Genomic DNA, 27,725 nt, shown 5'->3' with positions numbered 1-27,725 from the left:
AGCACCTGGACAGGTGTGAAGAAAGCGTGGCACATCAACCGCCTAGAGCTATCGGCTGTATTCCTAGCCTTAAAGTCTTTTCAGTCGGAAATAGTGAACTGTCATGTCCTGGTTCGCTCAGACAACATGACAGTTGTGGCATATATAAACGGCCAAGCCAGAATTCATTCACCACCACTGTTGAGACTGATGCGTCACCTCCTCCTATGCGATTAGCCTGAATTACGGCACAGACCTATTGTCACGCCAAGGGGTGATACCGGGCGAATGGAGACTTCATCCTCAAACTGTATTGATGATTTGGGAAATATTCAGCAAAGCAGAAATCTATCTATTTGCCTCAGTGGGGAATACCCACTGTCCCCTCTGATACTCAAAGTCCCAAGCCCCGCTGTGTGCGGACACAATGGCCCACAAATGGCCTGCGGAACACAAATATGCGTTTCCCCCGGTGTGCCTGATTCACTCTGTCATATGCAAAGTCTGAGAGGACAAGGAAACGATTCTGTTGGTTGCGCCAAAATGGCCCAACCAGCCATTGTTTCCGGAAATGATAGAGATGCTGTACAGCTCGGCATGGGAAATACAGCTGAGGAGGGATCTCCTCTCTCAGGCACAAGGTACAATCTGGCGTCCCCATCCCAAGCTGTGGAACCTGCATGTGTGGCCCCTGAATGGAGCGTGCTAAATGCACCAAAACTGACACAGTCAGCGATGAACACCATTTTACAGGCAAAAGTGCTGTCCAGGAGATGCCTCTATGCACTAAAATTGAATGTGTTCACTGATTGGTGTCTCTCACATGGCAAAGACCCAGTAAACTGCCCCATACATGAAATTCTCATATTTCTTCAAGAGCGATTAGACGCAGGACTCACTCCGTCAATGCTCAAGGTGTATGTGGAGACTATATCTGCGTATCACGCACATGAAGCCGGCGCCACTACAGGCAAGCATGATTTAATCACAAAGTTCCTTAAAGGAGAAAGACGATTAAACCCACCTCGGCTGGCTACAGTCCCGACTTGGGATTTAACTTTAGTCCTAAAAGCTCTCGCAGGGCCCCCCTTCGAGCATTTGGACTCTGTTGATTTGCGCATGCTCTCCATTAAGACCGCACTACTGCTGGCTCAGGCCTCAGTAAAACGGGTCAGTGACCTGCATGCTCAATCAATTGACAATTCATGTCTGGAGTTTGGCCCTGGTCTTTCAAAAGCCACTGTCAAACCCAGAAAAGGCTATGTGCCTAAGGTCCTAACCACACCCTTCAGAGCGCAGGTTGTTCATCTTCAGGCCTTCTTCCCTCCTCCATTTAATTCAGATGAGGAACAATCATTGCATTTGTTATGCCCTGTGCAGGCGCTACACGCATACGCTGAGCGTACATGCTAGTTCAGATTGTCTGATCAGCTCTTTATATGCTATAGAGGACACACAAAAGGAATGTTTGTCTCCAAGCAAAGATTTCCTCACTGGATTTTCAGCGCAATTGCCCTGGCTTATGATTCGCAGGGTAAGACTTGCCCAATTGGTGTTAAAGCACACTCAACTAGAGGCACGGCCTCCTCATGGGCATGGACGAATGGTGTGTCCTTACAAGACATATGTTTTGCAGCAGGATGTTCTTCTCAAAACACATTTACAAGGTTTTACAACCTAGACATAATGTCTCTCTCTTCACAAGCACCCTCTGTTTAGAGCGCTTACTATTCATTGGCCAAATATATATCCTTATGTTCCTCCCTTTAAGGATGAGCTCCCCATCTTTTTACACAACCGCCTGTATTCAGACTGTCGTAATTTACCATAAGTCACAAGCACTTAAATTATAAATAAACTCCCTTCCTGACTGGGTCCATGAAGGAGTTAATTCATACTGTATGAATATAGTTCATATATTCATTCTGAATGCTCCCCTCCTGGCCCAACACGAGGGTCACTCACTGCGGTATACTCATGTCGGTCGCCGTCCCACGAGACTGTGGCATCATACTTCCTTTCTGGGAGGTTATGTCATGTAGTGCGGCTTGATGGGATTCTGTTCCCCATATGCGTTAGTAAATTAAATGTCAAGTGTACTGAGTCGTAAGGGAACGTCTCGGTTATGTATGTAACCTCGGTTCCATTAGATGAAGAGAATGAGACATTGCGAACACTAGCCGTCCTACAAGACTCAGGGTTCTTGAGGCATTTGTTCTCAGTCAGAACTTCTGAGGAAATGGTGTTGGTGCACCTGTTTTTATAGTGGACATTTTCGCGCCAAAACAGGCGAGGCTCAAACACCATAGCCAATATTAGAATATTGCCATTATTGTAGAGAGGTTTCAGCTAGGTCGTGTAAGAAGGCACTCCCATATGTGTTAATAAACGCAATGTCTCGTTCCCTTCGTCTCAGGGAACCGAGGTTACGTACGTGACCGAGACGTTTCCTGTCCTGTTCATTCCTGCATGGTCAGTCCTGTTCCCCGCTGCCTTCTGCCCCAGCCCTGGATTACTTTTTTCCCCTACGGGTAGTTTATGTTTGTTTTTTTCTCCCTTGTGGGAGTTTTGGTTTGTTTTTCCCCTTTTGGTTATATGAATAAATCCTTTGTTTTTTAAAACTCTGCACTTGTGTCCTGCCTCTGCATTCTTTGACAATTTCGAAATATTATGATATTTAAAACATTATTTTCATGTCATTCATATAGTTTTAAAGCCTTAAAAGGAAATCATATATCCCTATTTTATTATTTGATTTATATATTTTAGGTTAAATATGTAAAAAAGACAAGGTGTATAAAGCACAATTACAGAAAAGAAATAAGAAATTCTTAAGAAATATTACAATTTATATGACAATTAATCGTGAAAGCCCTAAAAGAGACAATTAATCGTCATAGCCCTAAAACAGACAATTAATCGTCGCAATTATTTGTTTGACAATTAATCATCAGCCAAATTTCATAATCGTGACAGCCCTATGGATGTGTAAGATAATCATAAAAACAACCTTTAGAATGTTGAAATATTTTTGATAACAGTGTTTGTTATTGTAGATCATGCAATTCGCTTGAACAAACGCTTGGATGCCAATGATGTTTTAGCGCAGTGTGTGAAATTTTCAGTCAGTCCCTACAGCTCCGGGGGTAGTAGAAAAAGTATTTTCATTTTTAGGTGAGCTATTCCTTTAAGTAACCAATAAAATTCCAGAGGCAAGCTTTGAATGCGAGTTCTGGAAACTAGTTTTATTCTACACATGGAGATTTATGGCATTTACTTGAGCTGTATTTGGGTACACCATGCCAATCTGCTTTTCTGTACTATGGTAATGATTGCCATTGCTGTAGATTTTGAGAGATAGTGAGTTGTCTAACAGAAGGTAGAGGAACGTCTTCCTCCCAGGGCTGTCATTAAAGTCATCCCATGTGTCATGCAAAGAACTCATGGATCTACTTCTCATGGAATTTGCAGCCACACAATACACCTCCTCCTCTCTTTCTTCTCCTTTCTTTCTCTTTTACTCTTTTACACTGTGTAAGCCTCAGTCTTGCTGTGTGGTGGCATGCAGCAGCTGTTGTGGGTTATAGCAGTGCAGCTGGTGTGTGTGTTAGTTTGTGTGCATGCATTCATATGTGAGTATATGTGTAAGGGGCTGGGCACTCTCATCCTCCCCTGACTGGAATAAGCAGCCTAAGGAGCCACACACACCCTTCAAACCTGCTGTCCTCCTTCTCACAAATACCCTCTTCTGTTTACTTAACGCTTGCCACATGATTGTCCATTTGCATCATATACTGAGTCTCGATACACTACCCTGAGACCTAGCACTTTACAGACTCTATTTTGAACTCCATTGCGATTACACTGATCATAGGCCACTGTGTGTATTAGTGCCACAGTAAAGCCAATTACCAATACAAAATTAAATACATTTTTGCCCAAGTTTGAGTAACTCATGGATTCCTCATCTTTCTTACAGTTCACTACATAAAGCTGAGTGGCAGTGAGGGGTAACATAATGAAATATTAGACTGCGAGACTCATTGCTGAATGTAAAGTTGAGTTAATGTTAAATGTAAATTTAAGTGAGAGGTGAAGTTTAATATAAAGCGAGCCTTGGTGAAAAGTGATGTTGAATGTAAAGTAATGTTGTGAGAGATTAGGTAGATGGTAAAGTTAGGTTTGGTGACAGGTGAGGTTGAATGGCTACATTTGCAGGGTACAGGTGTGTGTGTCTTGAAATGTCCTGTTAATACAGCAGCTCACAGTTGCGACTTGAACACTGTCTGTCTGAATTAATAAATCATGCCCGTATTCTATTCTCACAATAATCCAGACACATCTCACAGTGAAATCAGAAACAGTAGGTTGACTTTTCTTTAGCTAAATCGCTCTGTGCTTAACAAAACACTGCACCCAGTGGCCAAAGCGTTACGTACACGCGTGAGCTCCATTTTCCAGGTGTAATATCCACAAAGGGGCACCAAAACCAAGTTTTGAAGCAAGTTGTTTTTAGCTGCACAGGCAGTAATACAGTTAAAATGAATGGATGTTTTATAAACTGTACCCCCCCAACCCAAACCTTAAACCTACACCTAACCATCAGTGGAGTAAAGATATAATGTTAAAGGAATTTACCGGGTTCAATACAAGTTAAGCTCAGTCGACAGCATTTGTGGCATAATATTGATTACCACAAAAATTAATTTAGACTCGTACCTTTTTTATTTAAAAAAAGCAAAAAATCTAGGCACTTGCAATGGAATTTTTGAATGTTAAATACTCACTTTTTCAAAACTATAGCCACAAGACGTAAACAATATGTGTGTAAACTTGATTTTAGTGTGATAAAATCACTTAAATCTCTTTTTAGTGATAAAATCACTAACTTTTTATGTGTAATGTTATAGCCAATTTTGCAGCTTTGTTGCCATGATGATGTAACAAATCCTGAAATGACTGTAAAAATGACAATTTAAACAACTTGACAGCTCAAATAATACATGAGTTTTAACAGAAGAATTAATGTAAGTGCTTTTATAAAATTATAAGCTTCTAATTTCTGCCTTTAAACCCTCCAAAAATCGGCCCCATTCACTTCCATTGTAAGTGCCTCACTGTAACCTTGATTTTTGCTTTTTTTAAAGAACGAGTCAAAATTAATTTTTGTGGTAATCAACATTATGCCATAAATGCTGTCGATTAACCCGGAATATCCCTTTAAAGGGAAAAATGCAACCTCCGAATTGCGCTTGTCACTGATTATGCAAATGCAGCTACATCTTGCTTTCAACACAGTATCCAATGCCAGGTCTCCCATGCTGCTGACATGATGTGCATCCAGTAATGCCACAAGGGAAGGTAAACACATTGGAGCCGATACAAACATGTCTCATAGGAAATGTCGCTTGTCAATGACCCTTACAAAACCCTTACAAGAAATCTAGAGTTCCGGCAAACTAGCAGCAAACTTGCCACAAATTTTCAGCAGATTTGCCACTCATTAGTTTCTCATGCAAATGAGCTTGTGATTCACTGCAAATGTTTGCCAGATGTTTGCAACTCTTTACCAGTAGTGGTGAACCTGCAGCAAACCTTTGGCAACAATGGACTTTTTGCCGCATGTTTGCGTGAAGCTTTTTTGCATGTGAATATGATCAATGGTGAATTTGTGGCAAATTTGCCACAAATTCTCGATTTTTTTAAGGGAATGTGGCCAATCCTAGGTTACCAGAAGTATCGGAAACAACATGCCGACCTCCCGTGTGACCATGCTGCAATAAACAAAATGTATTAAATAAATGTAAATAATGAAAATGTAAGGGTGTCAGTTTGGTTACCATATTTAGCACTCTAAAACAGGACTGACGACTCTTTTGCTGCTATGTGAACATGTTCATAGTTAATTGAGGCAGATACATAAGTTTGAATGTTTGAATGGAGATGTTTGTAAATAAAGTGAAATGAAATGAAAGTTTGAAAATAACAAAGTGGGACTTTGTGAGTTTGAATGCAATGTTTGATGAGAGGTGAGGTTGAATGTACAATGTAGCAAAGTAGATCATAAGGGTAGGAAGGGAAATTTATGGAACACAGGCAAAGTTGAGAGATAAACGAGGTCCTTGAAGTATCCATTAGCGGTTCGGCTAACACCTTTCAGCCTCTTGGCTCAGCCTTAATTAGCTTTTTACCACAATGATTGAGAATGTTTTTCTAACACCAAGATGGCAAGTGTGACGTGAACGTTTGAAGTAGGTAAGCTAATATATTAGCCGTGTTTGGATTCACTTATAAATGAAACACAACCCTTTTGTGTCTGATAACCCATAAATGTTCATGCTGTATCACTGGTTGTATATTTCTGTTGGTGCTGTTTAATTGGGCTGCACTCCAAACTATTGTTTATGGGTATACTGTACAAAGTAAGTGATGGCTCATGTAGATGTTAACATGTTAATGCCCTGGTTGGTGAATGTATTTAATTCTACACATTATATATATATATATACACTATATTGCCAAAAGTATTCGCTCATCTGCCTTTAGACGCATATGAATTTAAGTGACATCCCATTCTTAATCCATAGGGTTTAATATGACGTCGGCCCACCCTTTGCAGCTATAACAGCTTCAACTCTTCTGGGAAGGCTTTCCACAAGGTTTAGGAGTGTGTTTATGGGAATTTTTGACCATTCTTCCAGAAGCGCATTTGTGAGGTCAGACACTGATGTTGGACGAGAAGGTCTGGCTCACAGTCTTCACTCTAATTCATCCCAAAGGTGCTCTATCGGGTTGAGGTCAGGACTCTGTGCAGGCCAGTCAAGTTCTTCCACACCAAACTTGCTCATCCATGTCTTTATGGACCTTGCTTTGTGCACTGGTGCGCAGTCATGTTGGAACAGGAAGGGGCCATCCCCAAACTGCTCCCACAAAGTTGGGAGCATGGAATTGTCCAAAATCTCTTGGTATGCTGAAGCATTCAGAGTTCCTTTCACTGGAACTAAGGGGCCAAGCCCAGCTCCTGAAAAACAACCCCACACCATAATCCCCCCTCCACCAAACTTCACAGTTGGCACAATGCAGTCAGACAAGTACCGTTCTCCTGGCAACCGCCAAACCCAGACTCGTCCATCAGATTGCCAGATGGAGAAGAGTGATTCGTCACTCCAGAGAACATGTCTCCACTGCTCTAGAGTCCAGTGGTGGCATGCTTTACACCACTGCATCTGACGCTTTGCATTGCACTTGGTGATGTATGGCTTGGATGCAGCTGCTCGGCCATGGAAACCCATTCCATGAAGCTCTCTACGCACTGTTCTTGAGCTAATCTGAAGGCCACATGAACTTTGGAGGTCTGTAGCGATTGACTCTGCAGAAAGTTGGCGACCTCTGTGCACTATGCACCTCAGCATCCGCTGACCCCGCTCTGTCATTTTACGTGGCCTACCACTTCGTGGCTGAGTTGCTGTCATTCCCAATCGCTTCCACTTTGTTATAATACCACTGACAGTTGACTGTGGAATATTTAGTAGCGAGGAAATTTCACGACTGGACTTGTTGCACAGGTGGCATCCTATCACAGCACCACGCTGGAATTCACTGAGCTCCTGAGAGCGGCCCATTCTTTCACAAATGTTTGTAGAAGCAGTCTGCATGCCTAGGTGCTTCATTTTATACACCTGTGGCCATGGAAGTGATTGGAACACCTGAATTCAATTATTTGGATGGGTGAGCGAATACTTTTGGCAATATAGTGTATATATATATATATATATATATATATATATATATATATATATATATATATATATATATAAAGTGTATTAAGGAGTTTTAATGATTCAATTTTATATGTTCAGTTTAGTTCATACATTGCACTAGTACTGTAAATTTTACATTATGTTGCTTCATGTATCTTTTGTATGATTGAAATTTGCTCTGAATTACTGGATTGATGGCTCGCTAGTGGAGCCTCAAAACTAAACAAATTTCAATAATATCTCTGAAGCAGCAATACAAGAACAGTACTACAAGTGCAAATGTAGTACCAATATCAGTGCTAGTAAGTTCAATTCAATAGAATAGTTTAATAGTATGGCTGAAACTATATAGTCCTGATAGAAAGTTCAGCACAAACTGTGTAGTAGTGCAAGTGAACTAATTAAAAATTCAAAACAGGTCTGTTTGGCAGTTAAAATTTAGTATAATGATACATTACCATGCATAACCATACCCGAGATAATTTAGCAGAGATGGGCCACTTCTATTAAAATTAATGGGCGAAAGTGGAATACTCAACCAAGGAGCTCTGAGTGCCCAATGGTCAACTGATGTAGAAAGGAAGTCCCACCTTACAGTTAAAAGAGCCAATCACCTTTTAGATACAGAAATCACATGTCAGTCAACTCTAGAACGTGCATGCACATTAGTTACACGAGTCGGGAAAATGTAATTTTTTTGTGTAATCTGGGGTATCCAAAGTGACTTACAGTGAACTTATTACAGGGACAATCCCCCTGGAGCAACCTGGAGTTAAGTGCCTTGCTCAAGGACACAATGGCTGTGGGGATTGAACCAGCAACCTTCTGAATACCAGTTATGTGCTTTAGCCCACTACGCCACCACCACACCACTGATACCAGTATTGTCAGATTTTATTGCTGATTTGAAATATGTTATTTGATCGTAATCTTGACCAACCGTTTTTGAAATTTTGGTCTTGCTCCATTCAAGTAGATAGGAGCTGCACTGGCATGACAGGAAATAGCCTCCCGAGTGCGTTCCAAAGATGGCCGACTGTGGACTAATTTGCTAGAAAGACTTTGACCATACACAGCTAATTTTTCTCTCTAAGTGCTCTTTTTAGTATGCTTCCTCTGTGAAGCTCAAGAGTTTTCTGCCTTTGGCAGTGTTAACTGCATTCTCTGTGCCTGCAGGTGAAGTCTGTTTATCATGTCTTGATAAAAGAAAAGCACTGCACTTATTGTTTGCTCCAAGGATTTTGCTCAATTTTGCACAGAATTACTTTCTAAATTAAGGCTATGTGTAAAGCGTTGCTGTTTTAAGACCATATGTCTGAGAACTGATAAAAATGTAGCCTACCATGGTGTTTCCCAGAAGAGATTTCTGCAGGACTTCAGCTTAACGAAATATGCTAAGTGGTGGTGACATCATCCTGTCCTGGGAATTGTGCTCTGTCAACACACACAAAGGAGGAACAACTATCACACCTCAGAGTCTCCTTTTCTCTCAATTTCACTCAATGATTTGAGTAGAGAATGTTTATATGTATATATTGGATATCTCAACTGATTTAGCAGTAATGAGCACTGAATGTAGAACAAAAGGAGTCTTTTGCTCAAGTCTCCTGCTTCTCAGATTTTGTCTCTAGATTTTCAGAAGAGATCAGCAATGTCTCGTATTGTGCTCAAATTTGCAAAGATTTCAATATGAACTCAAACATTTCCCAATAAATTTCCCCAATACCAATTCATCTGAGCTGTGCTGTTCTATAGCTCTATACTCATACTGCATGTCAACAATTGACTCATTTGTGTATTTATTTTTCTTAAAGCTACATTATTTAGCGGTTGAAGCATAGAACTGCAAGTTCCTTGTGGAGGAACACTGTGTTGGTAGTTACATGAGCTGGGCTTTGGCTCTGCTCTTCTGTGCGGATGAATCTGATGGTTTGAGGAGTACAGGTGTATCCATGGTTACAGGTGATCAAATGATCAGAGCGAATGTCACTAACGACAACAAAACTCACCTCCTCCTCTTAAAATAAATAAATAAATAAATAATGAAAGGAAGAAAAAGACGGATATCCGAAAAATATGTCTATTAGCAGGTAAATAGCATATGTTCCGCAGTCGTTTTCACTCATTGAAAACAATTGTTTCAAAATAAATAAAGTTACAAAAGTTAGGCAATGCTGACATTAGACTAGAATTGCTAGTCCTATCAGATGAAGTCAAACAGTTGAAACTATTATAACTTAGCAGGCAAATAGTAACTGGTTTAGAGAATGTGTTGTTACCAGCATAAAGTACATTTTTTCCCCATTGTCCTTCCTTGAAAATGAAATCAAGAACTGCAGTACTACAATCCATAATAAAATGCCCCATTTGATTGGCTAACACTATCTAATGAACAACCACGCTAAGCGAGCTACCTGGCTAAATATCAGTCCAATAAAATATCTTACCTGTCGAGTGAGAAAAACTCCATCTCTGGGTCGGTTTTAAATCCTTTAAGATCTCGGAGTTGTCACCACCTCTAAAAAGGCCAAGCCGATGTTGTTTCGTATTTTATTATTAAGAGCTCTGTCGCATTCCTTTTTTGCTTGCAGACTCTTTTTGGTTTGAGGTTTCTTTATTTTGAAAATGGGTGAATCCCCAGAGGTTTGCCTTTTTGAATGATCCATGGCAATATGTTGTGGCTACAAGCTTTCAGTTTCAAACTACTACCACACCTGTCACTGCACACACGCTGTATAGCTGGACCGTCTTTTCTTTATTTACGGACATGAGGTAAACACACAGAGACGACTGACGGAAGTATGCAATTTCCCACCAAATCCGTCCCGACAGCTCTATTTACCATTGTTAATCGGGGTAAGACAAAAACATGGTTTGGAAGACAGATTGTTGGTGTACTTGCTCAGTAATTACATTTTATTCATTTCAAACAAAAAAATCTTACATAGTGTAGCTTTAAGGGATTTTAGTAGAAGCATCTACTAAAGGTTGATATTTAAAATAAACATAAATGAGACCTCAATTAAGACTCCTGAGCTATCAAAGAGGAACCTTTGAGCAAAACAAATAAATTAATAAAAATCCCTCTGGGCTTGTACCCCCAAAGACCTATTAATAAGGGTCAAGTGCCCCTTCATGAATACCAGAAAAGTATTCCTCTTGACTAATAATATCCTGGATATTATTCACTGTTGTCATCATTTACTTAATATTATTGCAATGATTCACTTTTAAAGGTGCACTCAGTAATTATATATGCATGTCATCTTGGACTTACACTGACACCTTAGGGCCTGGATGCAGCATATGAATGCAATGGTTTTTAGTTACCGATGCCATTGTAAAAATGTACTACTGACAGTCAGCCAAGATTATTTTAATCCATAAGTAAAAGTTCCAAATAGCAGGGTAGTTACTGAGATTAATGCTGCATTCCATTCAACTCGAATGTGGGATATTCCTACATGATATCTCCGACCATAAAGGCATTCCATTGCCAGATGCTCGGAAGATGACGTGTAAGGAAAGAAAACTGCAACGTTCCCATTTGCTTAGCATGTGTTTGAATGTAACCAGAGATATCTCCTAGCAACCCAACAGATAAACAATGCTGCAACACTAGCATTTGTGCTACAGGGTACGATCATCAAAAGCGAGTTTAATTTACCATGTTTTGTACACCTCTCTCTGCAGGCGTTTGTTAAACAAGACTCAGTTATCGATATTACTTAATAAAAGTGAATGTTTATCACTTTGTACATCTCCCTGAGTGCCGACATGTTTGTGTGACTTCACGCACCTGCATCTTGGCGAAATCGGAGTTGAACATTTTTGCACGAGTTTACCGGTTGGAATTCCGTTCCATTGCACTATTCCTAATAGGATGTTGGAAAATCCGACTTTCTGAGTTGACTGGAATGCAGCATAAGCCTGTAGGATTCAGCCGGTCATGTGATTCTAACATGGCAGCCTCCATGAGGGGACCCTCTCCATGAATAATAAAGCAGCTTTTATAAGGTTACTGATATGACTGGAGTCTTTATATCATGTTAGTGGTCATGATTTTATACATATGTTTCAAAATGATTTATTTCTTAGGTAGTACAACTTTTTAATGAGGAGAGTACCTTTAAAAAAAAAAAAAAAAAATATATATATATATATATATATATATATATATATATATATATATATATATATATATATAAATGTAATTCTATTAAGTCGTGATTTCTGTTTAATAGGTAAAAGCACAATCTTTCCAAGTACACACTGCAAACCTGCTTAAGCTCCCCCTGAGGTGCACATACCCTGGTTGGGAATCACTGCTTTAGACTAACAAGTGTGTGTATGTGAATGAGTGTCTGCAAGTATGTGTGTACAAGGGCTGCCACTCAAAGAAGTGGGTAAGGCCAGAGGTGAACTTAAAGAAGTCATAGCCTTTCAGAGAGAGAGAGTGGGGGAGAGAAAGACAGCAGCTCAAAGGTGAATGATCATTGAGGGAGAAAAAGCCTCTTGTTCTGCAGTGCCGAACATTCCTAAATAATCTATCACCTTTCTACATTGGTTGGTGCCTCTCTGAACTTGTCCTCCTTTAGGCATTATCAGTTTGCCTGGGCTGCTATATTTCTTCTTTTTCTTCTTCCTCTTCTTATTCTTCTTCTTTTATTTAATTTCTCCTTTCCCCTTTGTTAATTCTTATTTTAGTGCATACAAACATCTATTTTTTTTTTTTATCTTTCCTACTCTCTGTCTCATGTTTTTACACTGAAGAACTAACACTGTTCCAAAAATGAGTAAATTGTCATTGTGCCTACTGCCAACATAAGGCCAGTAACATACTTTGCACAAGATCGTGAACGCAGACCCAAGCACTGGGCCAACACATTGCCAACACGATATTGAACATACTAACGTGCATTCTTGCATTACTGTGCCGTTAATAAACCTCAGCATTCAAGGGGGCAATAGAGTAATCTTCAAAAGTTTGTGCCATAAAACCAGATGTGTTATTGTTCAAGTAAGTTGCTATAAATATATTGACTTGAACTTACATGCTCAGCTATGTTCTCATTAAACTGTTGTTCCGCCATTACAGTAGTCGACTTCAAAGAAAAAAATCCCTATATAATTGGACAGTAGGGCTCAGGATATGGCTACAAAATTATATTTCAATATTTTTCAGCCTATTGACAATATTTGATATACATATATCTTAATAATTATGTATTTCCTCTGAAATGGCCAAAAGCGATTTTTTATTTTATTTTATTTATTTATTTTTTTTTTTATATAAATCAGAGGAAACATCATTCCATCCAAAAAGCACAGACACAGAAATATTTTAAAGGCATTGAATAAATCTATTTAGAATTAATAAAGGCATGTTTCCTGAAGTTTTTCAATAAATGAACACAAGGGAGAATGAGATTTAATTATTTTCATTGATGTGCAAATTTATATTAATGTTTTATGTACAATGATACATAGTAGCTTAATAGCTACTAGTGACTATTTGCACCCTGGTGTAAATAGCATCTGCCACACAGTGCAGCTATTTGCACCCCAATAGTCTGGCGAAACAACTGCAATATAAGACAAACCAGACTATAGGTGTCGTAACAGTGGCATGGGATGTAAAGACGTTGTGAATGTGTATTGTTCTCCTGGTGACCCTGGTTCGATTCTGCCTTTTGTCCCACTCTATTTCCCATCCGATTTCCTGTTTCCATTCTTAATGTTTCCTTTAATACTACTTAAAATGATAGATAAAAATTATTACTGTGGGACCCAGTCAAGTTTATTATTATAATATAATACTGGAATATCATTATTATTTTTAGGATTACATTTGTTTTATATAGAAGTAATATATTTCTGTCCTATTTACTTTACCTTCACCTAGAGCCTTTATTTTGACACTTCACCTTCAATACATATTAACATAATTGCGATATTCTCGATATTACTTAATTTTATATTGCCAGCAATATCCTCTCGATTATATTGTGAAAATTCTATATATATGGCCTAGCCCTGTTGGACCCCTTGCAACAATGTTGAAATTGCAACGCGTACTTGCGCTGAGTTATGAATTGCGTAAAGACCCGTTTCGGAATGCATCGACACAAAAATTGTGCTTGCATAGCTAGAAGTGTCTGTGTTCACGTACTTGCATAAGAGTACATTTTGGGATAAAACGGATAGTTCACCCAAAAATAAATCTCGAATAATTTACTTATCTTTATGCTGTCTCAAACTCCTATGACTTTCTTTGGCAAAGATACACAATCTAAAAAAAGATATTGTGAAGCGTCAAGCATGAACAAGCTTCTCTCGTGATCATGCCAAGGAGACTGTTGATGTCAAGTTTTATAGGGAATAAGGAGTTTCATTTTGGTCTGTTTCCCACCCAAAATCGATTATATCGCTTCCAAAAACATGGATTAAACCACTCGATATGGATTACCTTTATGCTGTCTTTATGTCCTCTTTGGAGCTTGAAAGACCCATTTGACTTGCATTGTATGGACAAAAAAATCATCATATATTCTTTGAAAAAACGTGTTTCACATTTTTTTTATTTTTGGGTAAACCATCTCGTTAAGGATTCATGGAGCTTCACAAGTGACTGACTTGGAACACTCTACATAGGCAGCATGCTCATATGCTGTTTGCTACAGTAATAGAGCTCTACATAGGAGACTCAGTTTGTAATTGATTCCAGTAGAGTTTGACGATAGCCTGTTGCTAAGCTAACTACGTGATAATTAAAAAAATACATGGCACACACATATATTGGGTAACATAATCAATTTTAATTTACTCTGAACTATTTTTTTTTTTTTTTTTTTTTGTGATTTGGCTAAAATTAAGTATCATAGAAGAATAATTAAGTTGCCTGCAGTAGCCACATTTTGGATAAGATGCAGTCTGAAAGTATGTCTGTGACACCTTAATATTATGCCTCTGTAAGACAGCTGACTAGGTCTTTGAACAGAGCAGATGAATGACCTTGTAATGTGCATTTAACCAACCTTTCAGATTGGTACATTGAATGTAAAAAAATAAATAAATAAATAAATAAATAAAACAAAATGACAACTTCCCTGTTAATTAGCACATACCAGAACATGCCCTTTAATGTTTTTGAGGACTCTGTTTGGATGAAAAGGTTAATCTTCAGTTTATTGCCACCAGCAGTCAAACATATTGTATTTCCAGGATTCTATGCAATGGTGTATTGATCCTGTGACGTCAAGAGTCCACAGACATGACATTTGTGTATATCCCATGCTGTGCAGACCATTACACTGCTATTGATGTCTACCTGTCCCTTCATTCAGAGACAGCCTCTCAGCATCTTAACCACTATTGATTGCAGTTTGCTAAATAATTCTCCAACTTCAATATAATTTGCTCAGCAAAAGTCTCTGTAAGTGTCCTCATTCAGCATGAGCAAAGTGTTTCGAGCTTGGCTCAAATCCTTTATCTCCCTAACTAATGGAACACAATGTGATTTGGTGTGTAGAAAACAAAACAGATATTTCCCAGATAAGACCCGCTCTCTATTCCCCAAGTCTTCTAATCACGGAAATGTATTTCATGGGAATGAAACAGGAAGAGTGGAGATAATGTTTTTCCTTAGATTCTTGTCTGTGATAGGAAATGTGTACACAACAAAAGGGTAATTTTCTGCATTCAGTGAATGTAGTGTGATACAGAGGTTTGAAGGTAAACACATTAGGAATGGTGGTGTAGAATGTGCTTCTTAAACCCCTGGCTTTCTATTAATACTTTGATGAAAAGATCTGTCTTGTAAACATTTTTGAAACATCCTTTAAAAATAATAATAATAATAATAATAATAATAATAATTACTTGATAATTAAAATCGTGTAAAATGAGAACACTTTTTTTTTTAGACAATATATCTTGGATTAAGTTTGTTTTTCTTACCCCATTGGCAAATTGGTTTTTATTTTCTTGCAAACAAATCCTCACTAAATTTTGTTTGATTTATGAGAACAAGAACATTTCAGCGGGGTAAGAAAAATCAGACTGATCTCACAAAAAAATAAAAAAATAAAAATCGTCTTTTGGTTTTTAGTTTTGCTTGTCATTTTTTTTTTTTTTTTTTTTTTTTTGCAAATGGCATAACCAAATTTCCAAAGGTGGAACTACAGTCATGCACAACAGTATTTGCCGACTACTATTAATGGATGTGATGTAAAAGGCACATCGTGGTGGATTTTCAGCAACATTTTGTAGTTATAACATTAATTTAGTCCTAACCAATCCATTAACTTAAATATAATGTTACTGAGACCAAAACAGTGTTATTTAACCTCTGTGCAAATGTTGTCTCTCTGTTGCTGGAGAACAAAAGGGATGTGACAGAATCACATGGGTGATTCTCGGAGAAAGGACATTGGCCACATATTGGCCACTTGTCTGGTATTTGGCACATTGGGTCTGACTTAAGGCAGAAAAACATTCAGAACTAATGCACCAATTTTCCCATGGAATATGTTGGAACGATATACTTTATACTTTTATAAGATATATTCTCAGAAAAAAAGTCTTGATATCTTATGCAATTTAGCTTTGCAAGGAAATTTGAATTTTTACAGGAAAACAAGACATAATTACTTATTAAGAACATGTTTTTGGCAGTGATTTTATAATGTTGAAATGAAATCATTACTATGGCTCCTATCAGGTTCTTTTACTAGAGTAAGGTTTCTTCTTGACATGTAACGTACAGTAGAAGGGTTTGTATCTGGGGACAGGCAGGGTCAAGACACATTTTCCCTCCCCTCTGTGTGTGTGGTTATGTGTGTAGGTGTGTGTGTTTCTCACTAAGCACTTGTAGGCTGATCGCGAGGCTAATTCTAAATAGCAGCTGGTCCTTTTCACTCTGTGTTTACTTTTAAATGCTAAATCTGCTGCTGCCCATCAAGACCTCTCTCTGACTTGCAACCACAGAATCTAACAATCAAGAGCCTTAATTAAAACCAGGCCAAAGCTCTCAGCTTGCCTTATGCTCACTGTTTTCAGCTCCTCTTGATAGGTACCTCAAATTTCACATATCTTTTTCGAGGTCATCTGATTCTGTTCCTGTACCCATCTACCTTACAAAAATGTATGATGGTTGTACTATGGTGCAATAATGGTAATACCATGGTACTATAATATGTACCATGGTATTGAAATTCATGTACCACGGTATAGTATTTACATGGTACTCAAGCAGTGGCAGAGCTTGCCTTTTTGGTATGTGGTTGCAAGTGAGAGAGACCGCAGGTGCAAGCTCAAGCTCCTACATCAGAGGAAACTCATGGAAAATATCCTGAAATTGTTTGTGACATTTATTTATTTAGTTAGCTTTACAAAAAAAGCAATTTTTACCCCAAAAATATACAAAATAATGTCACTATACTGTATGTGCCAAAGCCTTACATGGAATGGCACCCATTAAAGCTCAACTATAGACTCCAAGGTACTTAAAAGGAAATCATATTACTTCCATGGTATCATGTCCAAAAGACCATGGTAGTACTCTAGACCAGACATGGAGTCTTGGAGTCTCAAAACAATATTTTTATGGTCTTGGTCTTGTCATGGACACAATCCTCTCTGGTCTCGGTCTTGACTTACTCGACTCAAACAAGTGTTGAATCAGACTTTTTCAGTCTAGAGCTGCACTAAAAATGAATTACGATTACAATTAGGGCTGTCACGTTTATGTAATCTCGAAAACTGATGATTACAGGATTCAATTTAAGTCTGCTCCTTTTGCGTTTATGGTTTCTATTTACAATGTGTTTTTGCAGCGGCTGAGTATTCTGACCAATCCCAGACCTTTGTGTTGAGCAATGAAATGGCAATAATCATTCGGTAATGCTTAAATTAGTCCTATCAGTAATGGCGACTGATCCTGATGCACAAGTTTCAAACAGTCTCATGCCTAGATGCTTGCTTTATGTTTCACCTCTGTTCGTTAATACATAAAACATCACCTGACACTCGAAAAGAAGCTGTAGAACAAATGCAAAATCACTTTGGAATTATTTTGGATTTATTGCAAAATCACTTTGGAATTATTTTGCATTTATTGCATGTTGCACCGCTCGCTTGCAACATAGATGGTAAATACACTGCAAACAAGCAAAGTGACAAAACTAAAGCTCATGTTATAATCAAGGCGTAGATGGAATGTAAATAATTTATTGTGCTGTTGAGACCGCTTCGTTTTTATCGAGAGCATTCGTGAGAGTGCAGAACTCTATGCTAAGCGTCAGTGAGCTTGTGCTGAACTGCAGGGCTCAAACAGTATAAACCTGCAGTGAGTGACAGCTTCAGTCATTATGATGGGAGAGTTCTAATATTGTTGTGTTGCTCGATTTTTGTGTACAATTTTGTCATGGTACTAAGTTGTATTGATGTATCAAACAGCTATAAAGTAATAGAGTGCAACAGTGCCTGCCCACTTATTCAGCCGTCTGGGTTCTGGAAGTATTTTACCCATTCTTTTTTTCATAGACTTTTCTCAAAATACTTCTTAAAAGAGTTGTAAGCCATGAAACACAATCCAGCTCTGAGGTAAATCAGAACATCACTTACTTTGTTTTGAGTCAAAATGGTATTTGAAAATCTGACAAAAAGTCAACGGTGTTGTATTTCAACTTAGTGTATTTCATGAGGGCACGGACTACAATCCCATGAAGCATTGCAAATTATGTCATTAAAAAATTATGGGAACATATAAAACTATTGATTTTAGGTTGTTGATTATAAGTATATAAACAATATATTTTATGTTTATTGCAAAACATTCGATTTGTACAAATAGATAAGTAGTGTAAGGGTGAAGGGAGAATGACTCGATTATGTCATTCACAGTGCATCATGGGAGTGGGCAGGCGCTCTGAGGCACATTTTGCGGGCTTTGTTGGCCGTGGTTCTCTGACTGATGAAGCTTTCTCTGCTGGACCATTGGTAATGTAGTTGTTTACCATGAATTTCTCTATCAAAAAACAATTTTTAAACAATGAAGTTGAAATAATTAAGACAGATGACTTCAAAGGATGCATATACCATCAATGAACAACCTCGTAGCTCGCGGTAGGTCTGCCTCTAAAGGTTTATAATGTATCGTTGAAAATCAGCTAGTCTGTGGGATAAATTAATGTGATTTTTACTTCCGGAACAGCCTGTGACGTTCTTATCAGCTTAACAGTTCTCAGCTTGTTTTGGATAGAGAATATGACATCAATGGCATATTTCACGAATCAGCGGCATTGTTATCGCGTCTGCTCTAATAAGACCCATTTGTCCCGCTGCTGCTGTTTGTAGATTTACATTTTAATGAATCGCACAGACTCTGATTGCAAACGGCTGATTTTAATTTCCAAAGTGTGACCGATATGAAGCCAAATATGATCTAACAATGATCTTATATGAACAAAATCACCATGGAAGATCTAACGGGCCAATCTAAACATGGATATACCATTTTAATACTGTAATTTTATAAACATTAACAAACCAGAAGCGATAGTTTATAGTTAAAAAACACTTAAAGTTCACCAAAATTGTTTTAATTCTCCCATTATTTACACACCCTCATGCCATCCCAGATGTGTATGACTTTCTTTCATCGGCTGAACTCAAATTAAGATTTTTAGAAGAATTTCTCAGCTCTTTTGGTCCATACAATACAATGGCAGTGAATTGGTGCCAAAATTTTGAAGCTCCAAAACTCTCATAAATCAGCATAAAAGTAATGACATTTATGCTGACTGTCTATTCTTTTTGGTGCTTCAAAAGTCTGATCACCATCCACTTGCATTTTAAGGACCTACTGAGCTGAGATCTTTTTTTTCTATTTTTCTTCAAATGTGTTCTACTGAAGAAAGAAAGTCATACACACCTGGGATGGCATGAGGGTGAGTAAATGATAAGAGAATTTAAATTTTTGGGTGAACTAACCCTTTAACACATTCCTTGAGATTGCAATTAGGCCTATTTGAGTTTTGTCTCAGACTGAGACACTTCTGATCTCGGTCTTGGCCTCAGCCTTGGATTAGCTGGTCTCGACTACAACACTGATAGAACCTTTTTACCGTATCATTTTTTTTTTTTTTTTCTTTTTGTGTAAGCATTCCTATAGTTTTGAAGAGTCTCTCGTCCAATGCAGGACTCTCACCTTTGCTTAGAGAAGCTGTTTGCCCAGTGCTGTTTCATTGGACTGCCTCTGCCCCTGAGCTTAATCTAAACACCACACTTTTTGGCTGAGAGACCATCTGTCAGAGGGAGGGGAATCCGACTTTCTGTCCAAGCGTAAACACTGGTGATGCTTAAGCCGCCTGTGAGTTTCACTGTCATGTAAATTCCAGTACTGAGTAATGTCCAATCCTAATCCAAGGGCACAGCTGAGTAATGGGTAGGCTGTAATCTAAGTGCACAGCTGCTTTAGGGTCGCCACATTCATACACACAGACTGTTATGTGCCCATGTATGGGGCGAGTGTTTGTTCGTGTTTTTATTTTGTTTTGTTTTTTCTGCTTTTCTCTCTCTCACTCTCTCTCTCTCTCTCTCTCTCTCAACTGTCATTTCCACAGACCTTTGACCCATTGGTTCCCTGAAGGAAGTCATGGCTTTACCCCTCCAATCAGTGTAGACCATGCCGCTATATAAGACCGCTGTCATACAACCATGGCAGCTCAGCTCAACTCAGATCTTTGTTTGTTCATTGATATTCGCTATACACTTTGTATTCGATACTCTGTTGCTACTTTTGAATTGCTAGTGCTGCCTGTCTGTTGTATGTACACCCGTTCCTGTTACCAAACCCTTGAATGTTCCGTCTAATCCAACATTTGTAAATTTGTGCCATTCCAGACTGGAAAAGAGGGCAGGTAAGCTACGTCTCGTGACATACACTGCGCAACACTTAGGTTTCATTTTATGTATAGACACATTAGGTTAGGGCCGCGTGCCACTCCTTGGAAGTTTTGTTGTTTGTTAGCCAGTGTAGTTTAGTAAGGACATCACGGACATTGAAGATTTCTTTGTTTCATTGTTTTATTTTATTAGTTAGATTTAGAGGTTAACTTTAGCCAGAATTGTTTTGTTATATTTATTTATGGCACCACTCAAGCCCTTCCTTCCTCCATCAGTCCTGTGTTTTTGTGATTCTAGTTTGTATATAGTGTAAATATTTATTTACTCACTTTGTGGCACTTCATTGGACATATTCATGGATTCAGTAAATCCTTTATTTTTCACCATTATCTTGGTTTGCCTAACAGTGTTTACAATAGTTACCATCTTTCTTTAATGTTATCTCCCTGTTACCCCTAGACAAAAAGGGGGACATAACATTGTTGGGGGCTCATCCGGGATATTTATTGGCCCATCCTGAGACAAATTACGACTATTTCTGTACTGGGGGCATGTTGGTAATGCAGAGAAGTGATTGGCTGCATGTTGGATTGAGGGTGTTTATTCTCATGTGTACAGTGTTGGACAGGAAGAGAAATCATGATTTAGTTTAGTTTGCAAACCTTTATTGATAATCCAACCTTAGAACAATTTGAAACCTGTTGGAAGGATGACTTGTTGGCCATTGCCAGCTATTATGAGATTCCTGTAGTGAAACAATCACTTAAAGAGTTAAAGAATGTGGTGTTGCATAGATTGAAGGAATTAAATGCCATGATTGTGCTGGGTTCATGGATTTAGTTGGTGCTATTGGAGGTTCTCCTAGTGTGGTTGAGGCAGATGAAGAGAGAGGTGAACAGGTATCTGAGACTGAGGCAGCATCTGAAGGTTTTACCACCCTTTGATCTGTTCTCCCCAGCTTCCACTGGCTCTAAAAGTGATGCGTGGCTGAAAGTACGCTTGGCCAGGTTACAATTGGAAGCCCAGGAGAAAGCGTGAACATGCCAAGCTGAACTCGAACTGTGTTTAGAGATACGCAAACTTGAGATCGAGGCCGAGAAACAGGTGAAGATGCGACAGCTCGAGCTTGAGGCAATGAAGGTTGTCGGTGGCTCAGCTGCACATCCAACCTCTTCTCAGGTCTCCAATGTCACAAATGTCTCAAGTGTCTCCTCCTTTGTAGCAACACCACCCTCGACCGATACATTTGATGTTAGTAAACATATTGCATTAGTCCCTGTATTACGTGAAATGGAGGTGGATTCATATTTAATGCTTTCGAGTGTATCACAACCTCACTCCGTTGGCCAAATGATGTATGGGCTCTTTTGCTGCAGTGCAGGCTTGTGGGCAAGGCCCAGGAAGTTTATTCAACGCTTTCATTGGAGGACAGTCTAAAGTATGAAACTGTTAAGTTGGCAATCCTCTGTGCCTATGAACTTGTTCCGGAGGCATACAGACAACAGTTTACAAACCACACGTGAAACTCTACTCAGACGTTTGTAGAATTTGGTTGGGAGAAGTGTATTTTATTTGACAAGTGGTGCAGTGCAATTAAAATAAATGATTTCAGTTCACTGAGAGAATTGATTTTGCTTGAGAAATTTAAAGGATGTCTACCTGAACGTGTTGTATATTTGAATGAACAGAAAGTAACCTCGCTGTCACAAGCCACGCTGCTGGCAGATGAATTTGTGCTTACGCACAAAAATGTGTTCTCATCTGTACACACAAAGAAGTGTACAGCAGTTCTGACTTCTCAGGCCCATTCTCCTCAATCAAAAACTCAACCTAAAGAGGAGAGGGAATGTTTTTATTGCCACAAGCAAGGCCATTTAATTGCAGACTGTTTGAAAATTTGGTGACAATATAACCTTGTCAGACTCCTTTATGCCCAATGTTTTTGCTGATGATGTGATTTTGCCTCAGTCTAATGGTGAGCTGTCCCTTGAGCAGAAAAAAAGTGCAAAATGTACAGTGAGTATATAAACTAAAACTGTCTATCACTCGCGCCCAGATTGTTGCTGCGCAGAAGAATGACCCATCACTAAGTAAGTGTTTCTTGATGGCTATTAGTCCAGATGTTGCTAAAAATAGAACCACTGCTTTGTTGAAAATGGGATGTTGATGCATAATTGGTGTTCTAGTGTTGATGACGATCTGGAATGGAATGCCGTATTTCAAATTGTGATTCCAAAAGCATTCACTGTCAACAACCGCATTCTCAGACATTTTGTCTGGCCAGGACTAAAGAAAGATGTTGTCAAATTTTGTTGTACTTGTCATACCTGTCAGATAGCGGGTAAGCCCTGATTTCTCCCGCGCCGTTGTCACCCATTCCAGTTATTAGTGAGGCGTTTGAACACGTGATGGTTGATTGCGTTGGACCATTACCTAAAACAAAAGCAGGTAATCATTTTTCACACATGATTATGTGTATAGCTACAATGTAACCAATGTTCTATATTAAGTTTGTTGATTCAGAGGGCGATTGCACGATGTTTGTGCATTTGCCAAGAAATCATTGTCAAATGCTCAATCCGATATGAAGTCACAATATGATGTATAATCTGTTTCTCGACCTTTTCAGCCTGGTGATGCAGTGTTGACGTTATTGTTCAGATCCTGGTTCCACCCTGTCGACTCGATATTCAGGTCCCTATGTGGTGGTGAAGAAAATTTGTGAGACTGATTATGTAATCCGCACTCCGGACAGGAAACGTATGTCACGGGTATGCCACATCAATATGCATAAGGCCTATCATGTCAGAGATCACTCACCTGACAAATCTACGGAGACCATCGCCGGGCCCGCAATCTCTTCTGTAGCTGTAACTTGTGGAGTTATGCCATCCTCTGGTTGTGAGTCTTGTGCAGATGAAGATGGTGTAATACTGCGAGACACCCCTCAACAGTGCTCAACATTTACTTTTACATTTATTCATTTGGCAAACACTTTTATCCAAAGCGACTTACAAAAGAGGAATACATTATAAGCGAATCTTGTTAAGGAGACAGTGGTATGAAAAGTGCTGCATTACAAAGTTTCACTAGCATCAGAATGGTAGTATTCAAGGCAGATTAAGGTGCAACAAGAATTATTTATTTTTTGGGGGCCTGGGTAGCTCAGTGGTAAAATACGCTGGCTACCACCCCTGGAGTTCACTAGTTCAAATCCAGGGGATGCTGAGTGACTCCAGCCAGGTCTCCTAAGCAACCAAATTGGCCTGGTTGCTAGGGAGGGTAGATTCACATGGGGTAACCTCCTCATGGTCGCTATAATGTGGTTTGTTCTCGGTGGGGTGCGTGGTGAGTTGAGCGTGGTTGCCGCGGTGGATGACGTGAAGCCTCCACACGCGCTATGTCTCCGTGGCAACGCGCTCAACAAGTCACATGATAAAATGCACGAGTTGACTGTCTCAGACGCGGAGGCAACTGGGATTCGTCCTCCGCCACCCAGACTGAGGCAAATCACTATGCAACCACAAAGACTTAGAGCGCACTGGGAATTGGGCATTCCAAATTGGGAGAAAAAGGCAAAAAAAATAATAATATATATATTATTATTTTAGATGTGTTTTTAGCCATTTTTTAAAGACAGAAAGTGAGTCAGCTTCACGGATGGAGTTGGGAAGGTCATTCCACCAATGTGGTACGATAAAACCGAAAGTCCGGGAAAGTGTTTTGGTGCCTCTTTGAGTTGGAACAACAAGGCGCCGTTCTTTGCCGACCGCAGGCTTCTGGTGGGAACGTAGCTCTGCAGAAATTATTTTAGGTATGCTGGAGAAGACCCAGTGACTGTTCTGTATGCCAGCATCAGAGCCTTGAATTTGATACGTCCATCAACCAGCAGCCAGTGAAGAGAGACAAAGAGTGGTGTAACATGTGCTCTCTTTGGTTCATTAAAGACCAGACGTGCTGCTGCATTCTGGATCATTTGCAGGGGTCTAATTGCGCATGCAGGGAGGCCTGCAATGAGAGCATTACAGTAGTCCAATCTAGTTATGACAAGTGACTTAACAAGAAGTTGTGTGGCATGTTCAGATATGAAGGGTCTTATCTTCCTGATATTGTAGAGTGTAAATCTACATGATCGTGCTGTCTTTGAGATGTGGTCTTGTGAAATTTAGTTGGTTATCGATGGTTACCCTTAGATTTCTGACCGTCTTGGAAGGTGTTACTGTTGTTGAACCCAGCTTCATGGTGATGTGTTCAACAGCAGGGTTGGCTGGAAAGACAAGGAGCTCAGTCTTGGCTGGGTTAAGTTGCAGATGATGTTCCTTTGTCCAGGTCGAGATGTCTGCCAAACAGGCAGAAATTCGAGCAGTCACCCTGGTGTCATTGGGCTGGAAAGACAAGTAGAGCTGTTTGTCATCGGCATAGCAGTGGTAAGAGAAACCATGTGCCTGAATGATGGGTCCCAGTGATGTTGTGTACATAGAGAAGAGAAGTGGCCCAAGTACTGAGCCCTGAGGTACCTCAATAAGTAGCTGATGTGACTTGGAAACCACACCTCTCCAGGCTACCTTGAAGGACCTGCCTTAGAGATAGGAATTAAACCAGTCAAGCACAGTTCCTGTGATGCCCAGAGTAGAGAGGGTGGAAAGTAGGATCTGATGGTTGAGATAATTAAAGACTTGTCATCACATCTTGCTAATTTACCAAATCAGCAGCAACAAGACATAGTTAATATTATTACTGACTTTTCTTCTCTTTTCAGTGATGTACCTTCACAGACCACGGTATTACAGCATGACATTGATGTTCAGGGTGTGACACCTATTAAACAAAATGCATACAGTGTTAATGCTGTAAAGAGATCTATTATGAAGCAAGAAACAGAGTATTTGTTAGCAAATGGTTTTGCTAAAAATAGTTGGAGTCCTTGGTGTTCTCCTTGTTTGTTAGTCGAAATATTGGATGGATAATTTCGTTTCTATACTTAATACCATAAAATAAATACCATAACTGTACCTGATTGCTATTCAGTTCCAATGATGGAAGATTGTATTGATGACTTGGGATCTGCCTGTTTCGTTAGTAAATTAGACTCACTTAAGGGTTACTAGCGGGTTCCTCTCATGTATCGAGCTTCTGATATTTCTGCTTTCGTAACCCCTGATAATTCTTTTCAGTACAATGTGATGGCGTTCAGGTTACGAAATGCACTAGGCTGGTGTGCCTAACTGTAAAGCTTATATCGATGATCTTGTAATCTATTCAACTGAGTGGCCAGAGCATCTTACATTCTTGTGTACAGTATTTGAATGGCTGAAGCAAGCCTTGTTAACGCTAAATCTCTCCAAGTGTGAGTTTGGTCAGGCTTACGTGATCTACCTGGGTAGAGAGGTTGGACAGGGACAAGTTAAGCCTGTCGATGCAAAAGTTATGGCCATAGCAGAATTTCCCATAACCACAACTCAGCGAGAGCTGCTGCATTTTCTGGGTATGTCTGGTTACTACTGTAGATTCTCTATGGTTGTTCACCCTCTTACCAGTCTCCTTAGTCCAACAAAACCCTTTGTGTGGACTGAAGACTGCCAGACAGCATTCGTGAGTATTAAGACATTGTTGTGTAGTTCACCCGTTTTGGCCACTCCGAACTTTGCCAGACCTTTTAAATTAGAGGTGGATGCTAGCACTGTAAGGGCTGGGGCAGTCCTCCTACAAGATATTGCTGGAATAGATCATCCCATCTGCTACTTTTCTAGAAATTTCAATAAACACCAGGTAAATTACTATTGAAAAAGAAACCTTGGCTCTCCTATTGGCTCTTCAGTTCTTTGAAGTTTATCTTGGATCTTCCAATGTACCTATAGCTGTGTATACAGATCATAGCCCGCTCGTTTTTCTGTCATGTATGTACAATCAAAAGCAATGCCTTATGCGTTGGTCTTTGTTCGTACAATCTTCAACCTTGATATCAGACACAAAAAAGGATCTGAAAATGTTCTTGCTGATGCTCTTTCCAGAGTATAGTACTGTTGTTTATTTCATGGTTGTTTGTATGTGCTTGAACTGGGTATGGTTTTGTGTATTTCATCTGAATGATCACAAACAAATATGTTTGCTCTTAAGGATGGGGGTTTTACGTACCCATGTATGGGGCGAGTGTTTGTATTTTTTTGTTTGTTTTTTTCTGCTTCTTTCCCTTGAGTGTTTCGTCTAATCCAACATTTGTAAATTTGTGCCATAACAGACGGGAAAAGAGGGCAGGTAAAGCTACGTCACGTGACATACATTGCGCAACACTTAGGTTTTGTTTTATGTATAGACACATTAGGCTAGGGGTGTGTGCCACTCCTTGGAAGTTTGGTTCTTTGTTAGCCAGTGTAGTTTAGTAAGGAAGTCACTGACATTGAAGATTTCTTTGTTTCATTGTTTTCTTTATTAGTTAGATTTAGAGGGTTAACTTTATCCAGAATTTTTTGTTATATTTATTTATTTCCTTTGGCACTGCTCAAGCCCTTCTTTCCTCCATCAGTCCTGTGTTTTGTGACACTCTAGTTTGTATATAGTGTAAATATTTATTTACTCACTTTGTGGCACTTCATTGTAAATATTCTTGAATTCAATAAATCCTTTATTTTTGCACCGTTATCTTGGTTTGCCTCCCAGTGCTTATAATAGATACCATCTTTCTTTAATGTTATTTCCCTGTTACCCCTAGACAAAAAGGGGGACGTAACACAGACATAACCACAAATACAAACACATGTGCACACTAAAATATGGGCTGGAGGAGAAATACTGAGAATAGGCATAAGACTTTGGTGTCTGAACACACAATTCCAGAACGCAATTTGTTGATAAAAAATATGACCGCAAAACTAGTTGGCAGATGGAAATAAAGAAAGTGCTAGAGGAAAAACAAATGTTTTCCTTTTCTGAAGAAAACGTGAGTGGGGATTGCGTGTGCAAAATTCTGTCAAGATGCTAAGTTGTTCTGGGTGGTTGCCATGGTGTTGCTATGCAGTTGCTAAGATTTTCTGAGTGATTGTTAATATGTTGCTATGTGGTTGCTAGGGTGTTCTGGGT

The sequence above is a fragment of the Myxocyprinus asiaticus genome, chromosome 20 (assembly GCF_019703515.2).
Source record: "Myxocyprinus asiaticus isolate MX2 ecotype Aquarium Trade chromosome 20, UBuf_Myxa_2, whole genome shotgun sequence".
In the NCBI taxonomy this organism is placed as follows: Eukaryota; Metazoa; Chordata; class Actinopteri; order Cypriniformes; family Catostomidae; genus Myxocyprinus; species Myxocyprinus asiaticus.
The sequence above is the reverse complement of the archived record's forward strand: the minus strand, read 5'-3'. Positions refer to the sequence as shown.